This window comes from Bubalus bubalis, chromosome 9, assembly GCF_019923935.1.
Source record: "Bubalus bubalis isolate 160015118507 breed Murrah chromosome 9, NDDB_SH_1, whole genome shotgun sequence".
NCBI lineage: Eukaryota > Metazoa > Chordata > Mammalia > Artiodactyla > Bovidae > Bubalus > Bubalus bubalis.
Window position 1 is genome coordinate 101040631 of NC_059165.1, and position 22734 is coordinate 101063364.

The 22734-nt window shown below is 38.1% G+C and overlaps 2 pseudogenes; both read right to left on the reverse strand.

The window, feature by feature from the left end:
- Positions 1-7595: 7595 nt before the first annotated feature.
- LOC112587088 lies at positions 7596-16176 on the reverse strand (annotated as a pseudogene).
- A 1026-nt stretch (positions 16177-17202) lies between these two features.
- On the reverse strand, positions 17203-17989 carry LOC102391907 (annotated as a pseudogene).
- Positions 17990-22734: the final 4745 nt, after the last annotated feature.

Genomic DNA, 22734 nt, shown 5'->3' on the forward strand with positions numbered 1-22734 from the left:
TAAAACTTCTGGGAAAGATTGAAGGCAGGAGGAAAGTGGATGATAGAGGATGAGATGGCTGAGATGGCATTACCAATTCAGTGTGAGTTTGTGTAAACTCCAGGAGATAGTGAAGGACAAGGAAGCCTGGCATGCTGGGGTTGCAAAGAGTTGGATACTACTGAGCAACTGAACAACACCCCCCCCCCATTTCTTCTTGAGTCTCATCCAACTAGATTTTAATTCCCATCCCATAACTGTCAACAACAATCCTTGACTTGCTGAATCTGATAGACATTTATCTTTTTAACATGTTAAATAAATGTATTATAAATTAGTCAATCAAACAAACAATCACGGAGACCTCTATGCTCCAGGCCAGCTGTTTGTCTTTTCAAATGACGTCAGGTAAATGTTCATAGGTTTCACTGTCTCTATCTTTCTCCTGCAATGCCCACTGGAGTCTTTTACTCACCTGGCTGGGACAGCTGAGAGGAAGGTCTTTATGTGGGAATCCAAATTCCTCCCTGGATGGTTGATGATGGAGACTGAAGGTCTGTCTTCCAACAAGAGAGCAGGAAGGAGTGAAGCAGAATAGGACTAGGGAGTGCAAATGCAAAAACCATGCCCACTCCAGCTCAAGGTGGAAGTGCTCAGACATTGCAGTCGCAGAGATGGTCATAGCTCCTTATAGTTTCTGTACTTGCTCATTATACGTGCTCAGCACATTTTCCCTTATTACTCCAACCTTGATCACATCGTTTCCTCAGGGGAACTTGTCTGGACAGAATGGATTTTTTTCCCCCACTGATTTGCTGATCCCAAGTGACCGGGTGAGAAGTCAAGTGTATTCAGTTCTTATTACTACTCCAGATTCTCTCCTGGCTTCCAGAGGTCTGACACTAAAATGTTTTATAAACTTCAATCATAATTTCCTCCAAGTCTAATCCTGAGGAATCTGTCTTGACTCGGTATCTTGGGTCTTGAAGGCACTGGTTTATGGTGAGAAGGCAGCTCTTGATATATCCAGAAAATTAGTATTATTACTTCAATAAGGGAGAGAAGTGTGTCCCTTTGCTATAAAATCATGGGTAAAATAACCCTTGGATTCATAGTGCTTTCCTCACATCAATTAGGAATTTTGTATTTTTTTTAATATTTTATTTTATTTTTTAATTTTTTTAAATTTTATTTTCTTTAACTTTACAATATTGTATTGGTTTTGCCATATATCAAAATGAATCTGCCACAAGTATTCATGTGTTCCCCATCCTGAGCCCTCCTCCCTCCTCCCTCCCCATACCATCCCTCTGGGTTGTCCAAGTGCACCAGCCCCAAGCATCCAGTATCGTGCATCAAACCTGGACTGTATTAGTTTTTTAATAGAAGTGTTAAACTGTTTTTTCATCCTTTTCTTATAAAATGTTTTGTAATTATAAGAGATAAATTTAGATTTTTTGACACACCATAGGCAGAGCTTAGAATCATATATATATTGTCTCATTTAAATTTTACAACAGGCCATCCTATGAGGACTATACTATTTTGAATCTTCTTCTAAATTTTCAGAATTGTGAGGTGATTGGCTCAAAGTTATGAACTGAGTAAGGCATGTGCTTTGATTACAACACAGAATATTTCCTAGTTCTTTTGCTCTGGGCCAGTGGTTTCAATCAGAGATGATTTTGGCTCCAGAGGACACTTGGAAATATCTGGAGAAATATTTGATTGTCATATCTGGGGAAGTGCAATTGAAACAAAGTGTGCTGAGGCAAGTGATACAATTTAACAAAACTAAAATGCACAGGACATCCCCTAACACAAGGAATTACCCATCACAATGTCAATGTTGAGAAACAATGTTCACTAAATAAGCACTTCTCCCAACATCAATGTGTGTGTGAATAACTAGGGAATATTTTTCAAATACAGACTTTGATTTGACAAGACTAGAGTGTTCTAGAGATTCAGTATTTTTTTTTTTTTAATTTAAATTTAAAGCTCCCAGATGTTGATGTTGCGGGTCAGGTCCTGTTCTGCGGATCACTTTCGTGAGTATCAAGACTGTGGACGAGTGTTACAGTCAGGTGTAGGTATTTAAGATTTTCTCCATTAGGATTCTTCCTTCCCACCTCAGGTCTGATGAAAGGTGGTCAGATGTTGGATCTGGTCATTTAATATCTGAATACCTAAGTTTACATGTGCTTCTTGAGTATTTCTCTCTTGACAGGAAATAAACTTTTAACCTTTATTTCCTTATCTATAAACTGGGGAATTTCCACCTAAGGAGCTGGTGTGAGAAGTTGATGATATTTTAGAGTCACAGAAAATTACGTGTCACAAACAGATGCTCAATCTGTAGCACCTGTTATGATTTTGTCCAAGTTCCAAAATTACTAAGATCGTTTGGACTTCAGAGAATTTACTGATTAGAAATGAGTCCAGGATGACTGCTCTTGGGAGAGAATGAGATGTGATCTTGAAGGCATATCTGCTCCGAGGGCCCCACACAAGAAGCAGAGTGATTGTGAAGACACATCACCTCAGTTATTCTACACAGGACATAAACTGTGACACCCTGTTGTTGGCTTTATACAGCCTCAGTAAGAATTTTTATTCTATCTATTTTACCATGTTTCTATGATCTACTAGGGCTTCCTGGTGTCTCAGTGGTAAATAATCCACCTGCAATGCAGAAGACGCAGGTTCCATCCCTGGGTTGGGAAGATCCCCAGCAGTAGGAAATGTCAGCCCACTATGGTATTCTTACCTGGGAAATCCCATGGAGAGAGGAGACTGGTGAGCTACAGTCCATGTGCTCAGAAAGAGTTGGACAGGATTTGGAGACTAAACAGCAACAATACCTTACTAAGTATGTGTGTAAAACTGCTGTTTCTTAAATCATACGTTTCTCCAACTCTTCTTATCTTCCTTTGTTGCAAGTCTATAGAATATAATTGATAAAGATTTGCTGCTAATAGAAGTATAGACTATCTGTGTGGTTGTTTCTTCCCCAGGTGGACTTTTTAAATTTTTCACAAGTATTGATTTACTCTTACTTCATACTCTTAGGAGGACTGCACATCCTCACCCATTGCTTTGAGTCTTGAATGTGCCTCAAGTGGAAGGAGTGCATGTCCCCACTGATTGGCTTTGAACTTGGACATGTCGCATACTTTGCTGGATAGAATGAGGGCAGACATGAGGTGCTCAGTGCCAAAGGAGAAGCTCAAAGAGGCTTTAGGAAAGTCTACCCTTTCTACTACTGTCCCTCTCTATCACGAGAAAGAGCACCTTTCACATAGGAGCTGGTCCATCGGCATGACTCCCAGAATGAAGATATGCATGCAACCTAGCACAATCAGGTCAGAGCCATAGACACCTTGCAGGATGTGTCTAATATGATAAAAATACACTTTCATTATTGTAAGCCATTGTGATTTGAGGAGTAGCTTCTTACCAAGCACGCTGACTGACTACTACCTTATATATACAGCAGTAAATTGTTAGTCACTCAGTCATGTCCAACTCTTTGTGACCCTATGGACTGTAGCCTGCCAAGCTCCTCTATCCATGTGATTTTCCAGGCAAGAATACCAGAGTGAGTTGTCTTCTCTTTCTCCAGAGTATCTCCCCTGCCCAGGGATTGAACCTGGGTCTCCTGCATTGCAGGCAAATTCTTTACTGCCTGAGCCACCAGGGAAGCCCCAGTTTACATAGTGCTACATGTCAATTATATCTAAAGAATACTGGAAGTAAAAGAAGGGCAAAGGACATTTTTCCTTTGGACATTTTTTCATTTTTCCAAAGGACAAAGATATACAGTTGTCCAACAAGTACATGAAAAGGTGGTCAATTACCATGACTATTCAGGTAAATGTATATCAAAACTATGCTGGGATATAACTTCACACCATTAGAATGTATTTTATTGAAAAGACAAGAGCTAATAAATACTGGAGGAGATGTGGAGAAAAGGAAACACTTTAGTACTGTTGGTGGGATAGTAAACTAGTACAGCCATCATGCAAAACTGTATGGAAGCTCCTCAAGAAATTAAAATAGAACAATATAATCCAGCAATCCCACTTCTAGGATATATTTAGAGGAAGTGAAAAACATTATCTCAAAGGACTATCTGCAGGCCTACGTTCATTCACAACAGTCATTGTATGGAGACAAACTGTTGACAGATAAGGAGACAAAGTGTGGTAGAAATAGACAAGGAAATTTAACTTTAAATAGAAGAAAACCCTGTCATTGGCAACAATATGGATGGACCTTGAAAGCATTATGCTAAGTGAAGTAAGTCAGAGAAAGATAAACATTATATGATATTGCTTGTGTTTAATATAAAAAATAAATATATAGAAGAAAAGTAGAACAGTTATTGTAAGGTGCTGGGCATGGGGATTGAGGAGTGGTTGGCAAGAGAGTCCAAATTTTTACAAAAGATAATAAGGTTGAAGATCTCATAAACAGCATGATTAATATAGTTGAAAATATTGTATTGTATAATTGAAATTGCTAAGACAGTAGAACTGTGAGAGGTATGAGTAGAGTCTAGCTTCATCTTTCTAAGTGTGAATACCCAGTTTTGGCCAGACCATTTATTAAAGAGACAGTCTTTTCTCCACTGAGCATTCTTGGCTGGTTTGTCAAATATTAAGTGATCATGTATGCATGGGTTTACTTCCAGGCTCTCCACTGTGGTATACTGGTCTTGACATGTCTCTTATTATGCCAGCACCATGCTATTTTGAATTACTACTCTTAGTAAAATAAAAGAAAAATTATGACTAGGTATTAGAAAAGGGAGAAGAAACTGAGTCCAAAATTAGAAGAAGAAAGGAAACAAAGAGAATCAGAGATAAATATAATAATGGTGAGGAAAGCAATATCAAATATTTTTAAAAAAAAACTGAGCTGGTTCTTTGAAAAGATAAAATTGACAAAACTTTAGCTAGACTAACCAAAAAAAAATTACTTTAGTGAATAGGACAAAATTTATGAAAGAGGAATTATTTCATTAAGATCAGTAGAGGATTCACATTTGTAGGGAGAAATGTACATTTTTAAGTGGAAAAAAGCTAATTCAATATTAAAAATAAATATTTCAAATAATTCTACATCCAAATGGAACAAACCAAAAAAGAAAAAAAAAAAAAAAAAAGAAAGAAAACCTTTTGCCTGGGCACCAGTCTTCCACACTTCAATACAGCATGAAAATGAAATTTATTGCTTAGCCTTTGACTGTGTGGATCACAATCAACTGTGGAAAATTCTGAAAGAGATGGGAATACCAGATCACCTGACCTGCCTCTTGAGAAATTTGTATGCAGGTCAGGAAGCAACAGTTAGAACTGGACATGGAACAACAGACTGCTTCCAAATAGGAAAAGGAGTATGTCAACGCTGTATATTGTCACCCTGCTTATTTAACTTCTATGCAGAGTACATCATAAGAAACGCTGGGCTGGAAGAAGCACAAGCTGGAATCAAGATTGCCGGGAGAAATATCAATAACCTCAGATATGCAGATGACACCACCCTTATGGCAGAAAGTGAAGAGGAACTAAAAAGACTCTTGATGAAAGTGAAAGGGGAGAGTGAAAAAGTTGGCTTAAAACTCAACATTCAGAAAATGAAGATCATGGCATCTGGTCCCATCATTTCATGGGAAATAGATGGGCAAACAGTGGAAACAGTGTCAGACTTAATTTTTTTGGGCTCCAAAATCACTGCAGATGGTGACTGCAGCCATTAAATTAAAAGACACTTACTCCTTGGTAGAAAAGTTATGACCAACCTAGACAGCATATTCAAAAGCAGAGATATTACTTTGCCAACAAAGTTCCATCTAGCCAAGGCTATGATTTTTCCAGTGGTCATGTATGGATGTGGGAGTTGGACTGTGAAGAAAGCTGAGCACCGAAGGATTGATGCTTTTGAACTGTGGTGTTAGAGAAGACTCTTCAGAGTCCCTTGGACTGCACGGAGATCCAACCAGTCCATTCTGAAGGAGATCAGCCCTGGGATTTGTTTGGAAGGAATGATGCTAAAGCTGAAACTCCAGTACTTTGGCCACCTCATGCGAAGAGTTGACTTATTGGAAAAGACTCTGATGCTGGGAGGGATTAAGGGAAGGAGGAGAAGGGGATGACAGAGGATGAGATGGCTGGATGGCATCACTGACTTGATCGACGTGAGTCTGAGTGAACTCTGGGAGTTAGTGATGGACAGGGAGGCCTGGCATGCTGCAATTCATGGGGTCGCAAAGAGTCGGACACAACTGAGCGACTGAACTGAACTGAATATAAAGCATAATTTAAAATTTTGCTTCATCATATATAGTTAAGGTCTTCCTTGACTCAAAGACCATATTAAGTCAACCTATCTATTCAAATTTGTGTCTCTGTGTAGACTGCACATGGAGATACATATTTGATAAACATTTTTCCAGTCGCTATGGCAAGGATGTGGACATGACTGAATAAAAATAGGGGATGTTAAGGAGGAGAATAAAACTCAGTCACCACCTCTAAAGCATGAACATGCCTGCTAAGTCACTTCAGTAGTGTCTGACTCTTTGAGACCTTATGGACTGTAGCCCACCAGGCTCCTCTGTCCATGGGATTCATCAAGCAAGAATGTTGGAGTAGGTTGCCATTTCCTTCTCCAGCATATCTTCCTGACTCAAGGATTGAACGGGTAGCTTCTGCATTGGTAGGTAGGTTCTTTACCACTACTGCCACCTGGGAATCCCATCTATAAAGCACATTATCAGTTAAACTCTACATTATCAGGAAGAACAGTTAAGGTAATTATATATAAATAAATGATGTATGCAAATATGGCAAACTGTGGTCTCAGATAGTGTAGTTTTTATTCACATGACAAATATAACTAATAACTCCAGTATACAAAGGGAAAAAAAAAAACTTGGGATGATAAATATAGTTTGAGAAGAAATTATTCGTACGACATTCAGGCTGCCCCATGGGGGGGGGTAAAAGAAGGAATTTCCAAATATTTCTGATACAAGATTGGAGAAAACTGCAAAAGTAGGAAAACAAATTGCAAACTATCTATATATTAGACAGGAAAAAAAGTCTAATAAGGTGAGCTACATACATTTCACAGAGAAGGTGCCAAGTAGAGTTTATTCCATATAAGTAATACAACTCACGACTATTCTTAGTAAAACAAAACAAAACAGAACAAAAACTTGTGGTAATATTTCACCTGAGAAGAGATTGTTCTTAAGACATCCATATTCTCAAGAACCAGAACTTTGCAACTATTTGTTGTAAGTTTGGGAAAACTCTGTGAAAGAAGGAGAGATAGACAAATGGAAAAACTATGGGTATCTCAGCAGAAAAGTTGATAAATTGAGTTACCTAAGTGTAGAGAGAATTTGAAGTCACAGAAATGGAAATTTCAAGACACAATAGAAAGAGAAATTTCTACTTCCATAATTTGATCCAATAAAGGTAGTTTCAGGCTTCATTGATTTTAGCCCTGCAATCATGGGTATTTCTTCAGTCCCAGAATAGTTGGCCTTTTTTTAGAAACCATCCAAATGAATCTTTTCAGAGACCTCTTTATGTCTTATTTTACAGACTATAGATGAAGGGGTTCAGCATGGGTGTGACTGCAGTGTACATCACTGAGGCTGCTAAACTTAAGTTTAACCAGTGGATATCCGCAGGGCTAAGATACACTCCTAGAAGCATACCATAAAATAAGGCAAAAAAAAAAAAAAAAAAAAGGCAGCAATTGAAAGGTGAGATGCACAGGCGAAATGCTCTATACTTCCCCTGAGCTGAGACTCCTCTTATGGAGGAAACTATCTTAGAGTAAGAGTAAAATATTCCAATGAAGGGACCCCCACCTAGTACTCCAGCTGAAGAATACATCACGATGTCATTCAGAAAGGTGTCATAACAGGCATGTTGGACCACCTGATTACATTCACAGAAGAAGTGGGGGATTTTCAAGACTGTAAAAGACACCCACAACATCATTAAGTTTTGTAACAAGGAAATGAGGGCACTCATCATCTAGGACACCAGCACCAGCAGTCCACAGAACAGGGGATTCATGACGACTGTGTAGTGCAGGGGGTGACAGATGGTCACAAAGCAGTCATCAGCCATCACAGCCAGAAGGAAGCCATCCAATCCTGCAAAGAAGTAAAAAAATATACTTGTCCAATTAAAATAAATAAATTTATATTAAAAATATACTTGACTGATGTAGTGCAATGTGCAAATGTTATAATTTTGCTCTGTGTCTGGATGTTCCACAGCATATTTGGGATGGTGATGGAAATGAAACAGATGTTTACAAAGGACAGATTGGAGAGGAAGAAGTATTTGGGGGTGGGGGTGGGAGTCAGAGCTGACAATCAGGATGATGAGTATGTTCCCAAACACAGTGATCAGGTACACGGACAGGAAAAGCCCAAATATTAGGGTCTGTAGTTCTGGTTTCTTTGACAATATAAGAATAAGAATTTCTTATATCTGTGTACCATTTTTTGGTTTCATGTAGCAGGGTTACCTGGAAACAGTGCAAAAATAATATGAACAATTCTCATAAAGCATCACTAATATACTTGAAATTCTGTGATTTGTATTTTGCAGTCATAAAACCAATAGCTATAATTTTGGTGTGAAATTTGTCCCCATTAAAGCATTCCCTCTGCCATGTCTGTTTACAAATTTCTGTTAACCTCTCAGTCTTTGCCTAACTTTGTGTGTGTGTGTGTGTGTGTGTGTGTGTGTGTGTGTGTGTGCTCAGTCATGTTTGACTCTGTGATCCTGTGGACTGTAGACCTCCAGGCTCCATTGCTAGCAAAGTAATGCTCAAAATTCTCCAAGCTAGGCTTTGAAAGTACATGAACCTAGAATTTCCAGATGTTCAAGCTGTATTAAGAAAAGGGAGAGCATCAACTGATCAAATTGCCAACATCCATTGGATCACAGAGAAAGCTAGAAAATTTCAGGAAAACATCTACCTCTGCTTCATTGACTACACTAAAGCCTTTGACTGCATGGATCATGACAAACTGTGGAAAATTCTTAGAGATGGGAATACCAGACCACCTTACCTGCCTCCTGATAAACTTGTATGTAGGTCAAGTAGCAACAGTTAGAACCATACATGGAACAATGGACTGGTTCAAAATTAGTAAAGGAGTACAACAAGGCTGTATATTGTCACCCTGCTTATTTAACTTATATGCAGAGTACATCATGCAAAATGTCAGGATGGATGAAGCACAAACTGGAATCAAGATTGTAGGAAGAAATATCAATGACCTCAGATATGCAGATGATACCATATTTATGGCAGAAAGCGAAGAACTAAAGAGCCTCTTGATGAAAGTGAAAGAGTAGAGTGAAAAAGTTGGCTTAAAACTCAACATTCAAAAGATGAAGATCATGGCATTCAGTCCCATCACTTCATAGCAAATAGATGGGGAAACAATGGAAACAGTGACAGATTTTATTTTTTGGGGCTCTAAAACCACTGCAGATGGTGACTGCAGCCATGAAATTAAAAGATACTTGCTCATTGGAAGAACAGCTATGACCAACCTAGACAGCATATTAAAAAGCTGAGACATTACTTTGCTGACAAATGTCCATTCAGTCAAAGCTATGGTGTTTCCAGTAGTCATGTATGGATGTGAGAGTTGGATTATAAAGAAAGCTGAGCATTGAAGAATTGATACTTTTGAACTGTTGTTTTGGATAAAACTCTTGAGAGTCCTTTGTACAGCAAGGAGATCAAACTAGTCAAACCTAAAGGAAATCAGTCCTGACTATATATTGGAAGGACTGATGCTTAAGCTGAAACTCCAATACTTTGGCCACCTGATATGAAGAACTAACTCACTGGGAAAGACCCTGATGCTGGGAAAGATTGAGGACAGGAGGAGAAGAGGACGCCAGAGGATGAGATGGTTGGATCGCATCACCGACTCAGTGCATGTGAGTTTGAGCAAGCTCTGGGAGCTGGTAATGGACAGGGAAGCCTGGTGTGCTGTAGTCCAAGGGGTTGCAGAGTGGGACACAACTGAATGACTGAACTGAGCTGATTACTCAGCCATATAAAAATGAAATTTTACCAGTTGAAAAACCTAGGGATATCATGCTAAGTGATATAAATTAGACAAAGGCAAAGACCATGTGATGTCACTTACATGTAGAATCTAAGAATCAAAACACACAAGCATACAAACTGAAAACAGAATCATAGATTTGGTAAACAAGTGGGTGTTTGCTTGTAGGCAGAGTGTCGGGGGAACAAAACAGGGGAATGGGATCAAGAGGTAAAAATCTCCAGTAATAAAATAGACATGCCATGGGAAAGTAATATGGCACATTGACAATATGGTCAGTAATATTGTTATAATCTTGCATGGTGACAAGTGTTTACTAGATTTATCTCTGTCATTATTTGCAATGTATTCAAATGTCAAATCAGTATATACTCCATGTGAAAGTAATATAATATGTCAGCTATATTTCAATTTTTAAAAAGTCACTGATGAACTAATTTGCAGGGTAGGAATAGAAAGACACAGGTGTAGCCAACGGACTTGTGGACACAGTGGGGGTAATAAGAGGGTGGGATGAATTGAGAGAAAAGCATTAAGATATATATGTTTTACACACCTGCAATGTGTAAAACAGCTAGTAGGAAGTTTTTGCACAATACAGGAAACTCAGCCTAGTGTTCTGTGACAATCTAGAGTGGTGGGATGGGGGAGTTGGGAGAGAGGCTCAAGACAGAAAGGATAAGTGTAAACTTACAGCTGGTTCATGTTGTTATGTGCCGGAAACCAACAGAAAAGATCTCATCCTGTTGACGTCTTTATTCAAGATGAAAATAGTCACTCAAAACAGTCATCCATTTTGATATTTGGCAAAACTAATACAATTTTGTAAAGTTTAAAAATAAAATAAAATAAAAAACAGTCGTCCAAAGTGCTTCCTGGTTTTTATTTTCTTACAGATTGTTAATGTTGATTATAACTTTAAAATCAGTCCCTTGTAAATTAATAAAAATGGTTTGTTCCTCTGGCTGGAAAAATGAGGAGTGTTCAATGGACTTGTTTTGACCGTAAGATACCTGCAGAGTCCTGCCTCTATTGCCAGCCATCCACCTCTTATCATATTTCTTTCACTGTATGCCTAGAAATTCCTGTAGATTCCAACATTACAGCATGAATGGAAGTCATTGGAAACGGTTTTCTTGAAAAATGAGCATGTCCCAATTCTTTGTTGGCAACTCCAAGTCCAGGTGCTTGGGACTCGCTTAGTTATGAACAATTTGCCAGTGTGTCTTAGACAGTCAAAGAAATTCAATCTTAAATGTTAAATAAATGTTCATGGGAAAGAAAATGGATGTTAGATCCATGGAGAAAAGAGCATTGTGACTAAGATGCAAGAGGAGGGGATATGTGTACCTCACATTTAAGATTCTCCCATGGGTAGGAAACTAGAAAGAAGCCCCTTTTATTTTGGCTTCCTCATTCATGGGAACCAAATTTCTCTGAGAATAGAGTAACAATGGAACAATTAACTTAATGAGCAGTTGTGAGAATTCAATCTCTGAAGCCACAGAAATAGTAAATATGCCCCTTACTTCTCTCACTGCAGCTCCCTTGTCCCATGAAGGAGGAAGTTCATCTGTGCTCTTTCTGAGAAGTGACTCCTGATGTCACCTGCCTGCACTTCCTTGGAGTTGAGTTGAACATCCATCACCCAGGAAAGAAAGTGTCCAGGGGACTAGGCTCAGTGATGGCAGTAAAGTGTGTGCTGTTGGAAACAGGTGTGAAGGCAGGCAGATCTCTCAGAGTATTAACAAGTGGGGATAATGTAATGGTAAATGTTTACTAAAACATTCTACACAATTCAATTCCAGAGTTCTTTTCAGTCTCACTTCCTGTCAGCTTCCTTCCTTTCTCTTCTGAAACCAAATGCTAAGGATCTGTCAGCATTATCTGCTTTCATGTTAGAATGTTAAAACTTACTTTTGCAATACATGTTTATCATGATAGTCCTCAAAAATTTTTAGCTTATTGAGCAAATTTACTACTCTTTGTGTATTTGCAAGTTTCTCTTCTGTGATCCAGGATATTTCTATTTTTGTTATTATTTGAAGTAATAATGATCTTTTTTCAAAGAGATTTAACTGTACTGATGAACACTTTTTTTTTTTTTATTGCACTCTCTTTTTTGGGGTAGTTTTCATTTTTGAACAATTTGAGATTTACAGAAAAATTAAAAAAATTTGTACAAGAAGCGCCCATAGTGATGAAATGTTTTGAACTAGATAGAAGTGATTATTTTATTTTATTTTTTTAGGACTTCCCTGGTGGCTCAGTGGTAAAGAATCCATCTGTCAATGCAGGAACACAGGTTTAATCCCTGGCTCGGGAATATACCCTGGAAAAGAAAATTGCAACCTCTTCAGTATTCTTGCCTGGAAAATCCTGGAAAAAAAAAGGATCCATTTTGATATTTGGCAAAACTAATACAATATTGTAAAGTTTAAAAAAAAAAAATTAAAAAAAAAAAAAAAAAAGGAGCCTGACAGGCCACACTCCATGAGGTCACAAAAGAGTCAGACAACAGACGTGATTTTGCAAAACACTATAAATGTACTATGTGCTACTGAATGTCACCTTAAAATGGTTATTGGTTTTTACATATTTGTTTTATATCAGTTGCCTTACTAAAATCATTCATTGAAAAGAGATTTTCAGTTGTCAATTCACTATCAGCCACCAATCTATTATCTTCAAACAATGATATTTAGATGTCAAAGTGAAGTGATTCACTTAGCTGTGTCTGACTCTGTGTGACCCACAGACTGTAGCCTGCCAGGCTTCTTTGTCCATGGAATTCTCAAGGCAAGAAAACCGGAGTGGGTACCCCTTCCCTTCTCCAGGGGATCTCCATGACCCAGGATTCAACCCAGATTCAACCCAGATTGCAGGAAGATTCTTTACTGTCTGAGCCACCAGGGGAGCCCTTAGGTGGGTATCGAAGGGATTAGTAAACAGCATTAGTGATGGTAGACTTTCTTTTTTCTTTAAGACTTAAAGGGGATTTCATCCAATATTCATGTCACACATTTCCATGGCATTCTCAGTTATGTTGTGATTTTCATTTCATTCTTTTCTTAACTATTGATATGTTATCCTCCATCCTGAATCAACCAATAAATTAATCAATAAATTCATTTCTTAGACATTTTCAAAAATTTGACTTACAGTTATAATATCTTGCAAACTCAAGCATTTTCTTATGCATGTGTCCATTTTTCTCTTTCCTAATTTTTTCCTAATCTTTCTTTTTATTGCTTTTCTTAAATATCTGATTTTTTCTATTTGACTTTTGTCAAAGAATTAGCTCTGAAATTTATTTCTCAGTTAAATATTTTTTTCATTTTAATTCTTTAACTCTGATTTTAGCTTAATTTTTTCCTTTAATAGTTTTGTTTTGTAAAACTTTAATTTACAACATCTTCAAATCTTAAAATGTTTGTTTCTTAAGGATATATTATCTGTGTGTCTATTTGTAGTGCTGGAAAGATATAGTACAGTAAAATGAATCTAAAAATCAGGATTCACATTACTGCTCAAAGATGATCCCTGTCCTTGTTCTGGTCTATCTTATTGTAGACCAGAATATAGGTAATTTCCCCTTCTGTTTCTGTTAAGTCGCGTCAGTTGTGTCCGACTCTGTGCGACCCCATAGACAGAAGCCCACCAGGCTCCTCTGTCCCTGGGATTCTCCAGGCAAACACACTGGAGTGGGTTGCCATTTCCTTCTCCAATGCATGAAAGTGAAAAGTGAAAGTGAAGTCGCTCAGTCGTGTCCGACTCTCAGCGGCCCCATGGACCATAGCCTAGCAGGCTCCTCTGTCCATGGGATTTTCCAGGCAAGAATATCGGAGTGGGGTGCCATCGCCTTCTCCACATTTCCCCTTGGATTTGTGCAAATAGATATCTAATCATAAAAGAGTTCAGTTGAGTTCAGTTCAGTTGCTCATTCTGCCTGACTCTGACTCCATGGACTGAAGCACACCAGGCTTCCCTTTCCATCACCAACTCCCAGAGCTTGCTCAAACTCCTTCCTGTCCATTGAGTCAGTGATGTCATCCAACCATCTCATCCTTTGTCATCCCCATCTCCTGCCTTCAATCTTTCCCAGAATCAGGGTCTTTTCCAATGAGTCAGTTCTTCTCATCAGGTGGCCAAAGTATTGGAGTTTCAAATTCAGCATCAGTCCTTCCAATGAATATTCAGGATTGATTTCCTTTAGGGTTGACTGGCTTGATCTCCTTCCAGTCCAAGGGACTCTCAAGAGTCTTCTGTGGCACCACCGTTCAAACGAATCAGTTCTTCAATGCTCACCCTTTTTATTGTCGATATCTCACATCTGTACATGGCTACTGGAAAAACCATAGCTTTGACTAGATGGACCTTTGTAGGCAAAGTAATGTCTTTGCTTTTTAATATGCTGTCTAGGTTGGTCATAGCTTTTCTTTCAAGGAACAAGCATCTTTTAATTTCATGGCTGCAGTAACAATTCACAGTGATTCTGGAGCCCCCCCCCCCAATAAAGTTTGTCACTGTTTCCATTGTTTCCCTATCTAGTTGCCATGAAGTGAAGAGACTGAATGTCATGACCTTTGTTTTATGAGTGCTGAGTTTTAAGCCAGGTTTTTCACTGTCCTCTTTCACCTTCATCAAGAAGCTCTTTAAGTCCTCTTCACTTCCTGTGATAAGGGTGTTTTCATCTGTATATCTGAGGTCATTGATATTTCTTCTGGAAATCTTGATTCCAGCTTGTGCTTCATCCAATCTGGCATTTTGCATAATGTACTCTGCATGTAAGTTAAATAGCAGGATGATAATACACAGCCTTGACCTTCTCCCTTCCCAGTTTTGAGCCAGTCTGTTGTTCCATGTCCAATTCTAACTGTTGCTTCTTGATCCGCAAATAAGTTTCTCAGAAGGCAGGAAAGATGGTCTGGTATTCCCATCTTTTAAGAAGTTTCCACAGTTTTGTTGTGAACTACACAGTCAAAGGCATTAGTATAGTCAATGAAGCAGAAGTAGATTTTTTTTTCTGGAATTCTCTAGTTTTTTCAATGATCCAATGGAGCTTGGCAATTTGACCTCTGGTTCCTCTGCCTTTTTTTTTTTTTTAAAATCCAGATTGTACATTTGGCAGTTCTCTGTTCACATTCTGTTATATAGAGGAGAGAAAGAGGAGCTAGTACTTTTGGAATGCTCTCTGGAGAAATTTTCATGAAGTGGAGACCAGAGATACAGGGGCAGTATCTGGAGGGGAATGTGGGGTCAAAATAACACAATTTTATTAATGCACAAATCACATATTATAAACTTTGTCAAGAAATATGGAGAAAATGGCAGTGTGTTTGAATAATTTTGTGTGTAATCTACTGGTGACAGCAAATTTGATGCTACAAAAGACAGGAGATTTTCTGAAGATTTTCTTTGGTAGGGGAAGAGAATGTGTCTAGGGTATATATGGAGATATTGGCTTTCATAGGAGCAGTGTTTATAGTAACAGCGGGAAAGCAGAGATTTTAGTGGTAGAGGTACTGGGTGGATTGTTATGGAGGCAGATTGCTTTGGAAAATTGCTTCTGAATTATTATGATTTCTCAGTGAGTTTGGAGCCAATGGTATCAGTTTAAAATAAGGATGAGGTAGATGGTGTTTAAGGTATGAGAATACAGAAGACAAGAAATAGTCATCAAGAGTTAAAAAAAAGAAAAGAAGAGAATGGTGGAAAGAAGAGGAAAGGGAAAAGGAAGAAAGGAAAGAAGGAAGGAAGAAAGAGAGAGAGGGAGAGATGGAGAGAGGGGTGAAGAGAGGGAGGCATTACAATCTTAGTGTGTGGAAAGATTTTGGAAGGAAAGTCCCCTGGCTCTTAGCATCTTCTTCAATCCTATTAATAACTTCCTATATTGTACTCTTTTATCACAGCTTTCTATCTGTTCTTGTTTCTCCTCTTCTGATTGTTGTTGTTGTTGTTCACTCACTAAGTCATGTTGGACTCTCTGCAACCACATGAGCTGCAGAACACCAGGCTTCCCTATCCTTCACTATCGCCCAGAATTTGCTCAAACTCTTACCCATTAAGTCTGTGATGTCATCCAGCCATCTGCCCAGCAAAATTTAAATTTCAACTCTTCCTTTTATTCTCATTTAATTAGTCATCTCCCAGTTTCATTTCTTTCCCACCCAGACCACACACTTTTGGTCAGACATCCATCACATTTTCGACTCCTTGTTTTATCAGTTACTTGAAATCAGTGCATTCTTACCTAGCTGATACACTCAATTTGCTGCAAACCATTCTTCTCCATAAGTATCTGACTGCATGTTGGGAGATTTTACTTCATTTTCTTATTGGGTAAGAGCTAGTTTTCGAAAGTTGTGGATTTGAATTCTGATGCTCTATAAATTCCTTTGCACTTCCTCTGCTTGGTAATATGTCCTCATCTATTTCTCCCCCAATCTGGCTTCTACATTTAATCTCAACTAATTTGCCCCTTGATGGACATGAGTTTGAGTAAGATCCAGGAGTTGGTGATGGACTGGGAAGCCTGGCGTGCTGAAGTTCATAGGATCACAAAGAGTCAGACATGACTGAGCAACTGAACTGAACTGAATCTGCACACACACACACACACACACATATATATATATATACACACACACATATGTATCTCACTAATGATTTACTAATAACCAGACCTCATGATCATTTGTTAATTATTCTCTGACTGTGTGAAGCAAAAAATATACAAAAGGAAAAACACTTTATATATTAGAGCAGAAAACTTAAATTTAATTTCTTAAATGTAAATAGAAGTTGAAGTCAAAGAAAAGAAAATATCAGGAAATAATAGAAAAAATATAGTTTACACCTACAATCTGATCAAATCATAGAGATTTCTGGCTCTGATTTTCTGAGCCCTGCAATCATGTTCACTTCTTCAACCACAGGCAAGTTGGCATTTTTAGAGATGCCACCTCAATGAATCTTCTTCTTCTTTTTTTTTTTTCTTAGAGCCCTCTTTATGCCTTTATTCCACAGACTGTAGATGAAGAGGTTCAGCATGGGTGTGACCATTGTGTACATCACTCAGGCCATTATATTTAACTGTGAACTGTGGGTAGAAGGTACACTGATAAGACTGTACAGTAAAATAAGGTAGCAACCAAGAGGTGAGATGCACAGGTGGAAAATGCTTTATACTTTCCCTGAGTTGATGGATTTTGTCGTATGGAGGAAAGTATCTTAGAGTTTGAATAAGTGATTCTAGTGAATGGACTGCCACCCAGGATTGCGGCTGCAAAATATATTACTGTGTCACTAAGAAAGGTGTCAGAAGAGGCATATTGGACAACCTGATTGAATTTGCAGAAAAAGTGAGGGATTTCCAAGTCTGTGCAGAAGGACAACCGAAGCATCATTAAGCTTTGTAACAGGGAATTCAGGGCACCCAAGATCTAGGACATTAGCACCAGCAGTCCACAGATCCTGGTGTTCAGGATGACTATGTTGCGCAGAGGGTGACATATGGCCGGGTAGCAGGCATAGACCATCAGAGTCAGGAGAAAGTTATCCAGCCCTGTGAAGAGCAGGAAACAAACTTATCTGGCCGATGTAGCCTTCATACGTTATACCTTTGTTCTGTGTCTGGATGTACCACAGCATATTTTGGATGGTGGTCGAGATGAAACAGACGTCTGCAAAGGACAGGTTGGAGAGGAAGAAGTTCATAGGGGTGTGGAGGTGGGGATCTGAACTGACAGCCAGGATAATGAGCAGGTTTTCAAACACAGTGATCAGGTACATGGAGAGGAAAATCACAAATATGAGGGGCTGCAGTTCTGGTTCCTCTGAAAATCCAAGAACAAAATTTTGAAATTTGTGCATCATTTTTTAATTCCATGTGCTGAAGGGCACTACCTAGAAAAAAAAAAAAAAGATTGAACAAAACTGGGCCTTGCTGACTTAGTTGAAATTCTACAATTTGTATTCTGCAATCATGAGCTCAATGCCTATAATTTTTGTGTGAATCTTGTTCCCTTCAGTCATCCTTTGACTGTAAATTCCTGTTCATCTCTGTCTTTCCCTCAAGAGATTATGCATTGCAAATTTTGAATGAGAAATTCTGACAAAACATTGAAGGTATATATTGAGTACTCACCATCTCGTAAGCAAGAAGTAGAGTGTGCTGAGAGACAAAAGTCCTCACAGTTCAATGATGGAGAAAGAATATAAACAATAGAAATCTTATAACATGTCAAATTCTGATAAATAAAATTAAGAAAAACAGATAAGATATATAGGAAGTGGTGGATGAGGTGATATTCTTTCCTGGGTATATAGCTAGGGTGTCAAACAAGGTAACATTTGAACAGAGACCTCAAGGAAGAGAGGTTGGGATGTCAAAGTTATCTCAGTAAAGGTTGACCTGACAGGAAGAATGGGTAGTGCAAAGACCTTGAAGAAGGCAATTGTTTCTAATACTAAAGGCTCAAGTGGAAGTTTGAGTGTCAAGGGGAATGAGCAAGAGGGAGAGATTGGACAGACAATGCTAAGGAATGAAGATACAGGGAGTCCCTCATTCATGTGCTGTTCTTTCACTTTATTAATTTTATTCCCAAGGAATTCTGTACATGAGAATGGATCCACTTTTAATTTTAATACTATGCTAACATTCCGGTGTCTATATTTCAAGGGGAATAATTTGCTTATATGAGCTCAGGTCCTTCTCTTCTAAGGATTCTTATGCCTCACAACATACACACACACACACACACACACACACACTCCATCATTTCACCTCCAGATGTAAAATTAGGATGGAAATAATACAAAGCATGCTCTCAAAAGCAGATTATCTATACCCTAAATTAGAGGAAAGTGAAAGTGTTAGTTGCTTGCTGTGCTATGCTTAGTCACTCAGTCCTATCCAGCTCTTTGTGACCCCGTAGACTGTAGCCCACCAGACTCCTCTGTCTATGGATTTCTCCAGGCAAGAATACAGGAGTGGGTAGCCATTCCCTTCTCCAGGGAATCTTTCCAGGGATTGAAACCAGGTCCCCTGCATTGATATTTTTAAAAGCAAATCTAATCAAAAAAGGAAAAAAATTACCATTAAAGCAATATAGAAATGCAATAAGAGTGTTATACATATAAAAGGCTCTTATTGCTACCAAGCATAGAGGAAAATTTTCTCTGCATAAAATGCAACATGGTAAGACATGACAAAATTAATAGAACTAACTATGCTAAATATATACAGTTTCTCACATTTCTCTCTCTCTCTCTCTCTCTCTATATATATATATATATAGTCAAATAACAGTTAGTAGAAAAATTAATTTAACCTGAGATTAACATCTTATAGGCACTACTTGATTTAAGTTTTAGAAAAGTTTGTGCTAAGAAGTAGTATTATTGTAAGCTCAATTTTCCATTGAAGGAATGTGTTTTAAGCAGTTAAATGATCTGTTTAAAAGCTTAGACTGAACAAGTAAAGTGTTTTTTTTTTTTATTTTATTTTATTTTTAAACTTTACATAATTGTATTAGTTTTGCCAAATATCAAAATGAATCCGCCACAGGTATACATGTGTTCCCCATCCTGAACCCTCCTCCCTCCTCCCTCCCCATTCCATCCCTCTGGGTCCTCCCAGTGCACCAGCCCCAAGCATCCAGTTTCGTGCATCGAATCTGGACTGGCAACTCGTTTCATACATGATATTTTACATGTTTCAATGCCATTCTCCCAAATCTTCCCACCCTCTCCCTCTCTCACAGAGTCCATAAGACTGTTCTATACATCAGTGTCTCTTTTGCTGTCTTGTACACAGGGTTATTGTTACCATCTTTCTAAATTCCATATATATGTGTTAGTATACTGTATTGGTGTTTTTCTTTCTGGCTTACTTCACTCTGTATAATAGGCTCCAGTTTCATCCACCTCATTAGAACTGATTCAAATGTATTCTTTTAAATGGCGGAGTAATACTCCATTGTGTATATGTACCACAGCTTTCTTATCCATTCATCTGCTGATGGACATCTAGGTGGCTTCCATGTCCTGGCTATTATAAACAGTGCTGCAACGAACATTGGGGTACACGTGTCTCTTTCCCTTCTGGTTTCCTCAGTGTGTATGCCCAGCAGTGGGATTCCTGGATCATAAGGCAGTTCTATTTCCAGTTTTTTAAGGAATCTCCACAGTGTTCTCCATAGTGGCTGTACTAGTTTGCATTCCCACCAACAGTGCAAGAGGGTTCCCTTTTCTCCACACCCTCTCCAGCATTTATTACTTGTAGACTTTTGGATTGCAGCCATTCTGACTGGTGTGAAATGGTACCTCATAGTGGTTTTGATTTGCCTTTCTCTGATAATGAGTGATGTTGAGCATCTTTTCATGTGTTTGTTAGCCATCTGTACGTCTTCTTTGGAGAAATGTCTATTTAGTTCTTTGACCCATTTTTTGATGGGGTCATTTATTTTTCTGGAGTTGAGCTGTAGGAGTTGCTTGTATATTCTCGAGATTAGTTGTCCGTCAGTTGCTTCATTTGCTATTATCTTCTCCCATTCTGAAGGCTGTCTTTTCACCTTGCTAATAGTTTCCTTTGATGTGCAGAAGCTTTTAAGGTTAATTAGGCCCCATTTGTTTATTTTTTCTTTTATTTCCAATATTCTGGGAGGTGGGTCATAGAGGATCCTGCTGTGATGTATGTCAGAGAGTGTTTTGCCTATGTTCTCCTCTAGGAGTTTTATAGTTTCTGGTCTTACGTTTAGATCTTTAATCCATTTTGAGTTTATTTTTGTGTATGGTGTTAGAAAGTGTTCTAGTTTCATTCTTTTACAAGTGGTGGGCCAGATTTCCCAGCACCACTTGTTAGAGAGATTGTCTTTAATCCATTGTATATTCTTGCCTCCTTTGTCAAAGATAAGGTGTCCATATGTGCGTGGATTTATCTCTGGGCTTTCTATTTTGTTCCATTGATCTATATTTCTGTCTTTGTGCCAGTACCATACTGTCTTGATGACTGTGGCTTTGTAGTAGAGCCTGAAGTCAGGCAGGTTGATTCCTCCAGTTCCATTCTTCTTTCTCAAGATCGCTTTGGCTATTCGAGGTTTTTTGTATTTCCATACAAATTGTGAAATTATTTGTTCTAGCTCTGTGAAGAATGCTGTTGGTAGCTTGATAGGGATTACATTGAATCTATAGATTGCTTTGGGTAGTATACTCATTTTCACTATATTGATTCTTCCAATCCATGAACATGGTATATTTCTCCATCTGTTAGTGTCCTCTTTGATTTCTTTCACCAGTGTTTCATAGTTTTCTATATATAGGTCTTTAGTTTCTTTAGGTAGATATATCCCTAAGTATTTTATTCTTTCCGTTGCAATGGTGAATGGAATTGTTTCCTTAATTTCTCTTTCTGTTTTCTCATTATTAGTGTATAGGAATGCAAGGGATTTCTGTGTGTTGATTTTATATCCTGTAACTTTACTATAGTCATTGATTAGTTCTAGTAATTTTCTGGTGGAGTCTTTAGGGTTTTCTATGTAGAGGATCATGTCATCTGCGAACAGTGAGAGCTTTACTTCTTCTTTTCCAATTTGGATTCCTTTTATTTCTTTTTCTGCTCTGATTGCTGTGGCCAGAACTTCCAAAGCTATGTTGAATAGCAATGGTGAAAGTGGGCACCCTTGTCTTGTTCCTGACTTTAGAGGAAATGCTTTCAATTTTTCACCATTGAGGATAATGTTTGCTGTGGGTTTGTCATATATAGCTTTTATTATGTTGAGGTATGTTCCTTCTATTCCTGCTTTCTGAGAGTTTTTATCATAAATGGATGTTGAATTTTGTCAAAGGCTTTCTCTGCATCTATTGAGATAATCATATGGTTTTTAATTTTCAATTTGTTAACGTGGTGTATTACACTGATTGATTTGCGGATATTGAAGAATCCTTGCATCCCTGGGGTAAAGCCCACTTGGTCATGGTGTATGATCTTTTTAATGTGTTGTTGGATTCTGATTGCTAGAATTTTGTTAAGGATTTTTGCATCTATGTTCATCAGTGATATTGGCCTGTAGTTTTCTTTTTTTGTGGCATCTTTGTCAGGTTTTGGTATTAGGGTGATGGTGGCCTCATAGAATGAGTTTGGAAGTTTACCATCCTCTGCAATTTTCTGGAAGAGTTTGAGCAGGATAGGTGTTAGCTCTTCTCTAAATTTTTGGTAGAATTCAGCTGTGAAGCCGTCTGGACCTGGGCTTTTGTTCGCTGGAAGATTTTTGATTACGGTTTCAATTTCCGTGTTTGTGATGGGTCTGATAAGATTTTCTATTTCTTCCTGATTGAGTTTTGGAAAGTTGTACTTTTCTAAGAATTTGTCCATTTCTTCCATGTTGTCCATTTTATTGGCATATTATTGTTGATAGTACTCTCTTATGATCCTTTGTATTTCTGTGTTGTCTGTTGTGATCTCTCCATTTTCATTTCTAATTTTATTGATTTGATTTTTCTCCCTTTGTTTCTTGATGAGTCTGGCTAATGGTTTGTCAATTTGATTTATCCTTTCAAAAAACCAGCTTTTGGTTTTGTTGATTTTTGCTATGATCTCTTTTGTTTCTTTTGCATTTATT